This window comes from Sycon ciliatum, chromosome 5, assembly GCF_964019385.1.
Source record: "Sycon ciliatum chromosome 5, ocSycCili1.1, whole genome shotgun sequence".
Classification (NCBI taxonomy): Eukaryota; Metazoa; Porifera; class Calcarea; order Leucosolenida; family Sycettidae; genus Sycon; species Sycon ciliatum.
Window position 1 is genome coordinate 15040985 of NC_088647.1, and position 10070 is coordinate 15051054.

A 10070-nucleotide genomic window follows, 5' to 3' on the forward strand; every position below is an offset into this window, starting at 1 on the left:
TTTTCCATTCACTGATTGATCTTCAGCGTCGAATTAGAGCGAATTTTGCTCCTCCCCCCACCCCAAATTCACGGATCGAATAATATGCATGAAAGGACCAACACAAGTGCATGTACTTTTATATGGGGAAAGTCGTAGCACCCCCCTTGATCACTATCCTGGCTACGCCCCTGTCCTATTCGTACATGGTTTGGCCAGGCCAAACCATGTACGAATAGGGCTTGCTAAAAGGGCATAGTTGAATGGGTTTTCAAGGATTTTCACCCGTTTTGTCGTGTTCACTGTGTTCACTAATAGCATGGGCAGGGTTTTCAACAGAAAACGCCACGTCGCCTAGTTGGGGGAACATGTGATTCTACCTGTCCCGCTCCCATTTGTACTTTAATATTGCATTTTAAGGTTTACCCAGATGCTATAAGCCTGTGCAGGGGATCTCCTATTCAAATATTATTTATGTGTTCGGGAAAGAGTAAAGTACTTGTAGACCGATCACTCAATCGGATCAGACTGATCACTGCTCATCCTTGGCGGGTGATATACATGTACATGATATACAAATATTACACAGCAATGAATCAAACAAGTCTCATTCCGCTGTTACTCCGAGTTTCGTGTGAGAACACTTCATCAGACAGCATATGACCAAGACTAACAATCACTAGAATATATATACGGACATGATATATTCTGATATCATCCTGCCTGCTCAGTATCACCGCGGCTGCGCGCGTTGTACCTACCAGTACACACACACACACACACACGCACATGTTTTGGGAAGAAGGTAGCCTTCCGACAGGTTGGCGCGCACACGCACATGCGCGCACGCACACACCCTTGATGCCTTGATACACGTTGCCTTGATAGGTTTTTAGAACGGCAGAAACACACACACACACACACACACACACACACACAAACACCCTGTACCATACACACACATACATACATACACACAAACACACACATACGCACACACACACACACACACACACACACACACACGCGCGCGCGCAACACCCCTGGCCAGATGGTTAGTCCCATTGCCTTGCGGCAGAAGCGGTGTACCCTGTAGCACCTGTGTGTGTCAGCAAGATACTGTGGTCCATCCACTCCAGACGATTCGGCCAAGCTCATCGCCAATGCAGGAGCAAAATCCTGCGACCCGCACAGTACACAGCAGCCAGCAGCCATGCTCTTTGACGACGCGTCGAAGACACACTGCAGCGCCGCGATGGCATTTGAGTTTGGTTGGAAATACGGTTAACGTCTGACTCACGTACAACCGCAAATATTGTCACAGTGCGAACATGAAGTCAACACAATGAATACTTTTTCCCGAGTGTCTACGTCTAGTAATAGCTGGGTATGTACATGTACAACCATGGAGTAGATATCTTACTACCCCTGGTCACAACAGTTACATGCATTTTGGCGATTTCACTTCACGTCATGATCACCAGTTGTGTGGAATTGGAAAGACTGTACATACCGGTACATGTACATGTACAATCCTGTGATGTACTTCAACTTCAAGTGTTATGTCATAGACATGTTGCGCATGTCAATCTTGGACAGTGACATGACTGTATTGTAGTTTACACTGTAAAATTTGTCATTTCTCTCCATTGTACATGCACGTGTATGGCAGTATGACGCACCACAATAATCCTGTGTCCGTGAGAACATGCCATTATACACGTACATGTATGCGCTTGAATCCGTCGGTCTCCTACGATGTAGAAAATGTCCGTATGCGTGTGTACATGTATGTGTGTGTGTGAGTATTGCCATAGGTATGAAACTAACATTGACGTAACTCGTTTATAGCGACGTTATCCATTCATCAGTGTGAGGGAGATGAAACAGGGAAAGTCTGGAAAAAACATAATCATTGATTCTTTTTCAGCACCATGATTGAGGAGTCCAGGACTCGAACCAGGACTATTAGCTATTGACAATGTTATCTACATGTTCATTACATGTACAGAAGAAATGAAGACCAAGGAACTACAAGTACAAGTTACGCTATAATGTTCACGTTCACTAGCACCACCAGTTACTTTACAATCAGCTCGTGCGATAACATTGCACGACACTGACCAACGGCACTGACGTTCTACACATACATGTACATGCGACTGGCAATCAGCTCTAGGACGTCTGGGATGCACACTCCAACAGCCTTCCAGCTTGGAAGGTTCTAAGCTAGAAACAACATTGGAGGGGAAGGCGAGCGCAACCAAGACAAGCGCGAGCTGAAAGTCTCAGCTGTGAAGGACGTTGGCGGATATTCATGTACATGTATGTCGAAGACGATACTGCTTTTAAAACTTGTAGTTCCTTGGTCCTCATTTCGTCTTTCAACATTTATCCTTGGCTCTCCACCCGAGACTAACAACGTTACCCGAAGTCGGGTTTTAGCGTCCATGTGTTAAACTGAAGTTTGAGAATGTGTAGTCAGTAACTGACTCCCTTCCCCCATAATGCAATATGATGGGTCACATTACTTATACTGCAACACTTCTGTCGGAAGATTGAGAATCTACTTTTCAAGAATAAGGAAACGGTCTCAGAGTGTGCACTACTGGTGGTGAAGACATACATGATTGTTTTCAGGATTGGCGCGCGCGACGCGCGTGCATGCATGCAGACACGACATGCATGCACCATACAAAGACTACACTGCAAGACGAAGCTAAGCTGGTAGAGGCTACCCAATGACGATGATGATGTATAATGCAGTGTCCGATATCACAGTCTGTATTGGAGGCATTGGTGTAACTATAATAATAATGTCATCAGTGGAGGTACATGTATGGTCGAATCTGGTACAGTCTCTGTAAGGAGTTCCGGTCTACATGGCTATGCTATGTACGTGTACATGTACATGGTATGTACACAGAAGCCTTGCTTGGTAGTAAAATCGAAAAACATGTACATGGTAACATGGTATGTAGTCAAACGACAACAATGGCGATATTTGTATTTTTGCATCACATTATACTGTACAAGTAAGATTCTATGATACGATATAATTTATATTAATCTCAGCTTGTTGGGAATGTGGTGGGCTTGGGACAATGCATGCATGATGCTCTACATGCAGTCTCTGCAGCCGGCAGTACTAGTGTGAGGTGGAATTTCCCAGGACAAAGCCTGGACCTGCACAGTTCCGCAGAGTAGCATGGCTTGCTGCAGCTAGCTGGGGTATTGGAATAGGTCATGTGTTTGCTCAGTTGATGTTTAAACGTTTGCTCGCAGTACAGATATCATACCAATCACGTCCAGGGCTTTAGTGAGAGGTAGTCATAGGGTTCTGCTCACATGTACGTGTACGTGTGCAACTGGTTAAACATTTATTCTTGTCCCGCGGCTCCCTGCTCCCGGTGATCTCTAGCAGATCAGTCTTCTTTTTCAGCAGTCTGCTCCGTCATAGTCCGCTGACCAATCGACACGGGTACATTCAGAGACGCACACTCGTCTTCCGATGCGGTCCCCGTGATGACCTTGGCAGCCGAGCGTATTGCGGATAAATCGGCAAACTTGCCCGGCGACTCGCGGAACTCATAGATCACTCCAAGCATTCCCCTCCCCATCATCATAAGTCCATTCTTGCCTGCATTGCCAGTGGACTCGATACAAGAGTCGGACTTCCTCGTGCGCATCCATCTGCGCCAGAACGCTTGCTGCTCTGAGGCTTGGGGCTCGCCAGCACTTCCGGGCAGGTTGGTGAAGAAGGTGTTGGAACTGTCTACGAAGATATTCTGCGTGCACGGCTGCGAAGTATCCTGGTCTTGGTCCTGTTCACTGCCTGTACCTTCCTGGGAAGCCACTATTTGGTAGATGGGTATTTGGACCAGGCGAAGGAAAGCCAGAATTGGCTGCACGTCCCAGGACTTGATAATACGTCACAGTATATTGACAGGCCGCCGCGTTAGCAACAGTGCAGCACCTTTCTCCTGCCACAGACTACAGGCTACCGTTGGCGAAGACTGGCCGAGAGCTGCCGTCACTGAGCCACTGCCACCTTCAGCGCTTTCGCCGTGATACCGCACTAGACTAACTAGACCGAGGACCTCCAGTCGTGTCTGAGACGGAGAGCTACCGAACGTGGCTATCGGCTTACCAGCAGCGCCTCCCGACTGCTCCAGTTCGCGAGCGCTGGCGTTTGCCAGGGTCCTAGCGGCAGTGAGTACGTCCATCACGTCGACCGTATCGCCGCGAAGATTCTCTCTGTACTCGAAGAGAATTCCGGCATTCGCCGGCCCGACCACGATCACACCGCCGGTGTACGACGGAGCAGTTTGCGTCAGGCTGCTCGGGTCCGTGACAGAATTGATTGTGTAACGATCAAAGAAAGTTTTCTTTACCATCTTCTTCCCTTCGCCGACTGCTATTGGTTGGTCATTGAAGAATGTCCTTTCGGTGTCGACATACACATCCGCTTTGAATTCCTTAGAAATGGTCGTTAGTACAGCTTTCGAGCACATGGGTGGTGAGATACAATACAGCGGCACGTTCAAGTTGGACAAGGTGGCGGCGAACAGCGGTTTCTGCTCGTCCTTGATCACGGTGCACAGTCGTCATTCCACCTTGCGGATCAACAGCAACACTGCGCCCAGGTTCTGCCACAGCGTTGATGCGACGCAGCTCCGTTGCCGGTGATCCGGTTCATCGTGGCCGCCCCGGACGACGCTGTGCTGAGCGAGGCGCACCGCTGCCAGCCGCCTAAACCGCTCGTCCTCCTTGGTTCCGCGCGCTATCTTGTGCACAGCCCGTCGCCAAGCCAGTCTTGGCGCGCCCGGGGTCTTCTTCTCCTCCCTGCTCATGGGTAGTAAGAGATTTTCCAACGTCACCTCGTACAATACCAACAGGTTTGTGGATACCTCAGTATCCTGTAGCTATTATGATGCATGAACTGCGAGCACAGCTCTGAAAAAGGACACACGATTTGAAATGACAGGGATATAGTGTGATGCTCCGCTGAAGGCTGTCAAAATAGGCGCTGAGCTGACCAGCTTGGGCGTTGGGGCCACACTACCGTAGTGCGACGAGACGGGGCAGGTGAAGATGTATCGAGATACTGTCTGGTACTCTCAAACTCTCATTCACAATTCTCTCGCTGATTAATGCCTCTACGATCACCTTGCGATTATGAGTTATACATACATACATACATACTCCCAAATTATAGCCTCGAACTCAGCGTGTGGCATAAAGCTGCACTGCGCTAACAGTCATGTGAGAAAATGGCGCGTGATTATGAGGTATGTTATCCCCCCCCCCCTGCCCCCGCTCCCCCCTGCCGCGCCCTGCATAATGACATACTATACTGTATTGCAGACCCATCGCGACAAACAGTCACATTCACTGATTTTCTAGAAGCGAGCCATTTCGACTACATGTACAAGACTTGTGTTACCGTCCAGAGCCGGCGGGTGAGAAGCAGAAGGGATGAAACTGAATTGGAAGCGACAAAAAGAACACTCTGCTCCCCACCAGAGTCATAAGCTCAGCTGGTCCCCGGAAGAATGCACTAACATAGCATTATCCATCGTATCCTGCCCAATCCGGCATTAGTGTCGACAGCAACGGTTGTGTCCAGTGAATCCGTGACCACGTGACCGTGACTCCAGTGCAGTGAAAGCACTAATCTACTCGTGGGAGTTAAGTTGCGGTCGTGTTAGGCATCGTGCTGCTACTAATGAGGCATCCCACACTCTGGCAGTGTCGGAAGCCCACATCTCGCGAGATTAGTTGCCATTTCTCGCTTCCTTTCTGTGCGTTTGTTGCTTATCGCTTTCTTGTTTGTACTCAATTTGTGTCTGGTGTAGTCCAGCGAGTGCTATCCAAGGCATCGCAGCTAGCCGTGAAGAATCGTGATCAATGGCGTAGCAATCAACGTCTTGCGACTTGCTATCCTGGAGCGAAAGACTGTCCCACCCCAGTCTCGGAACAATGTTCTTCGGTCCTTCCCTCACTGTATGATTGACACCTGGAATTTCCTCCCAGCCTCTATCCTCAGTGCTCGCCCCTCCCAGAAGTCGATGCAGACCTTCAAGAAGAAAGTCTATGACCACCTGAGGCAGTCTGACTGGGACTGGGCAACCGACCGCCTCTAGCCTCCTCCGGGATTATGCTCCTGCTTCTCCCACCCCAAGCCTAATTGTCGCCAATCCTGAGGAGCCAATCTCCACTGCTACCCTATTACTGTATGATTGACACCTGGAATTTCCTCCCAGCCTCTATCCTCAGTGCTCGCCCCTCCCAGAAGTCGATGCAGACCTTCAAGAAGAAAGTCTATGACCACCTGAGGCAGTCTGACTGGGACTGGGCAACCGACCGCCTCTAGCCTCCTCCGGGATTATGCTCCTGCTTCTCCCACCCCAAGCCTAATTGTCGCCAATCCTGAGGAGCCAATCTCCACTGCTACCCTATTGCACCCTTCATTTGACACTCTCCTTTTACTCCTATTGTCTGTTTGATTATTTGCTATTTTCTGCTGTGTTCCAAAATTAGATCCTCTACTTCGTTCTAAATCTTCCATTTTTCTCCCGTGCTTTTTCCCCCTCATGCTTATGCTTCCCTCCTGAATTTGAATTGTGCGCCTGCCATGTGAAGATGCCGAGACCTCTGGTCGGTTGAGCATGGCAAGCCCCACCATGTACCAGCACCGTCTCACCCCATGCTAGCTAGGCTCCGGCGAATCATGCTCGCGAAATCTTGGAATTATGCTTTCATGGATTCTCGCATTATGCTCACGAAATCCTCGTATTATGCTTTGGCACGCGGGGATACATACCGGTATCCACTTTGTTGTACTTATGGAGCCTCAAAGTTCGGAAATTGTGCCTTTTTCGTACTTGCAAGTGGCCATAAGTACAACAAAATACATGAGTATCCCCATACCAAGGTGTCCATGCATGCTAGAGATCAACATGGAGAAGAGAAAACATTACTTCTTCTATTCATTAGTTGACTTCTTTTGTAAAAAGATTTTTTCATTGCCAAAATAGTTTGAGTTACCTTTGAAAATTATAATCACGGTTGAATTGTCTTCGCAATCGTCATACTCGTCCAACCGATGTCAACCTCACCCTGCGATTGATCAGCTCATCTCTCTCACAGCTCCACCTCTACTTCTATCATGACCGAACATCAACTTTACCTCAATTTGTTTAATTATTAGAACAATATCCATAGCCTGTGCCGTCATGGCTGCTAAAATCCAGAGGTCATGACTTCGTGACATGCGTAATGTACATGTTTTTGCGGACTACCCGTCACTATCACGTTCGCCCCGGGATACCTGACCAAGGCTGATTCACTCGCATCTTCTGCTACATGTACTGTACCAGTGTGAGAAAGAACTTTGAAGAAGACGTGTTCGAGCATACAATAATGTATTGCCATGATTTCTACCCTGCTTTTCATTGAAAACACGATCTGCATGACCTCCGAACCCTTTACCATGCAGATCACCAGCACTAATCATGTACATTGTACCCAATTGTGCAGCCTATATAGAACTGTAGTACAACCCGATGTAGTTATGCTCCTACCTCCGAAAGGATGCCAAATTATGCTCCAATTTTTCAACCACCAAATTATGCCAATAATTATGCCGGCATAATCCGCCGGTGCCTAATGCTAGCCCCATGTGCCTGCCGGTGAGTTGTGTATTTTGTAAAAGAAAGAAAAAAAGCGAGTTCGCCTACATGATCTGTAGTCAGAGCGGAGAGGCGAACGAGCCACAGAACAACATTAACGCTGACTACACAACCGCTGGTTGGAGGATAGGATGAACTGTAGCTCTGCTCGCAGTTCTAATCGGCACAAGAGTATCATGTACACTTATATCGCCAGTTCGTGCAAACACGAAGTAGAACCCAGGAAACTCTAAACAAAGTCCTGGGCAAGCCTACGTTCCTCAAAGATCAGCTAAGGATCAACTCATTCTTTTGACCCATCACATTGATCGTCTCTCTGATAGAGGGCAGAAATTTGACAGTGCATTTCTCGACTTCCAGAAAGCTTTTAATAAAGTGCATCATCCCACGCTCCTGAGCCACATGAATACCTTCATGGCGCCAGAGGCACACGCCTGGTTTAGATCATTTGCTTGACTAAGTGTGAAGCTCGATGCAACTCACTCATCCCAGTATATGCTAAACTGTGGTGTCCCCCAGGGTTCACACTTTGCACCACCACTTTTTCTTTTGTATACCAATTCCCTTCCTGATATAATAATAATCTTTATTTCAGGATTACCCAAAGGCTAACGCCTTAAGTTAACCATAGCTCACCCTTCCTTTTTGCTGATGATGTCACTCTTCTAAATGCTCATGATGTATCCCTCTCCCTAGATGAGAACCTATCCCACCTCCAGCAGGAATATTGCCAGCTGTAGCCCTTTCCCAAAGATGCTCGCCACTTTTTTCGCAACTTTTCGTTGTTTAGGAAGAAAATCGCAACCTTCTTCATTTTCGCGAACTATTTCGCAACTTTCCTCAACCTTAGCGCAATTGGTGACATGGCATGGGGTCAAAAGGTCAAGTCACCGACTCACCGACTAGACTACTAGTACATGTACATGTGGGACAAATGCATAATACTCGTACTCGCTCATTTCTCGCCTGCCTTCAGACTGATTTCAGAGAAACAGTAGATCAACGGTAGCTGTGATAATGTGCACTGAAGTACAAATAGTTCCCTTTGCCTTGCACTGGAATGATGTACATGTAGGATACATGCAACAGGCTACTGGCACTGTGTAAAGTGGTGGTTCACAGCAGGAAGGGGTGTAGATCTACGAGTTTGCTGTCGATGCACTTCTGCTATTTCTGCTAGGTCCCTTTTTTTTGTAGGTTTTGCACAAGAACTCTCCAATTCTAGGTTGCGATATTAGCAACTTTTGAGCTTTTTCTGAAAATATGGATGCGATTTCAGCAACTAGCACTTGTTTTGGCACGGTTGCGAAAAGCATAAGTTGCGATAAATTATGGCATCTTTGGGAAAGGGCTAGCCAGCTGCCAGCATTGGGCACAGAAAATACATGGCAAATTCTCTCCTGAAAAAACCGTCATCTTGTCCAATTACAGCGTTTCTGAATCCTCCTCTGTGTCAATGGACAACGTTTTAATGGGATATGGGCGCTCCGCTAAACATCTCGGTGTAGAGCTCAGTGATGGTTTGAAGTTCCACGACCACTTCCACGCCATCTTCAGGAGGTTCCAGCAACGTGTTAATCTGTTATGCTTTATGGACCGCCATTTACCATCATCATACATTGCTCTCCTGTATACAAGTAAGTCTTACTTTGAAGTACGTACGTCCGGCAATTGAGTATGCCATTCCTGTCTGGTCCCTTAGGATCACATCCGCTCAGTTAGAGTCCCTTGATGTACTCCAGGCTAAGGTTTGCCGGCGACTCCTGAGGTCTGCGAATATAGACTTTGACAACTTTGAATCAAAATCTAATTTGAATAGATTGTGTCACTTGGAATCCCTGCAATTATTTCGCCGTATCTTCATTTCTCTGGTTGTTTTATCTAAGTACATCAATTTCCACCCAGACTATCTCTCTCGCTTTGCGATTACCATCTCACGTAGTGCCTGTGGGCCCATGAAGCTCATTTTTAACTCATATGGCCGAATTTTCTCATGTCTCTTTCCTACAGAAAACTGGTGCACTTTGGAATCGTCTCCCACCCCGATTGACAACTTTAGATTCCCTAAAAGAATTCAAGCGTCATTTACGTATTTACATTGCAAAGTATCAGTTCAACTGTACTGGTATCCCTTTGATGTGCAATCATTGATTTACATGTACACTGCTTGTTCTTTCACTGTATCTTTTGTACAGCATCTCTCTGTTTCCGAACTCATTTTGCACATTTTCTCTTTTCCCAACTCCAATGTTCATTGTATATACACAAAAATAGGAGATCCCCCCGATAGGCGTCAGCCTTTGGGTAATCCTGAAATAAAGATTATATTTATAATTATATTATATCCGCAAATAATTGAATCATGAATGCTTGACAAAAGCGAGGAATCAAGTACTC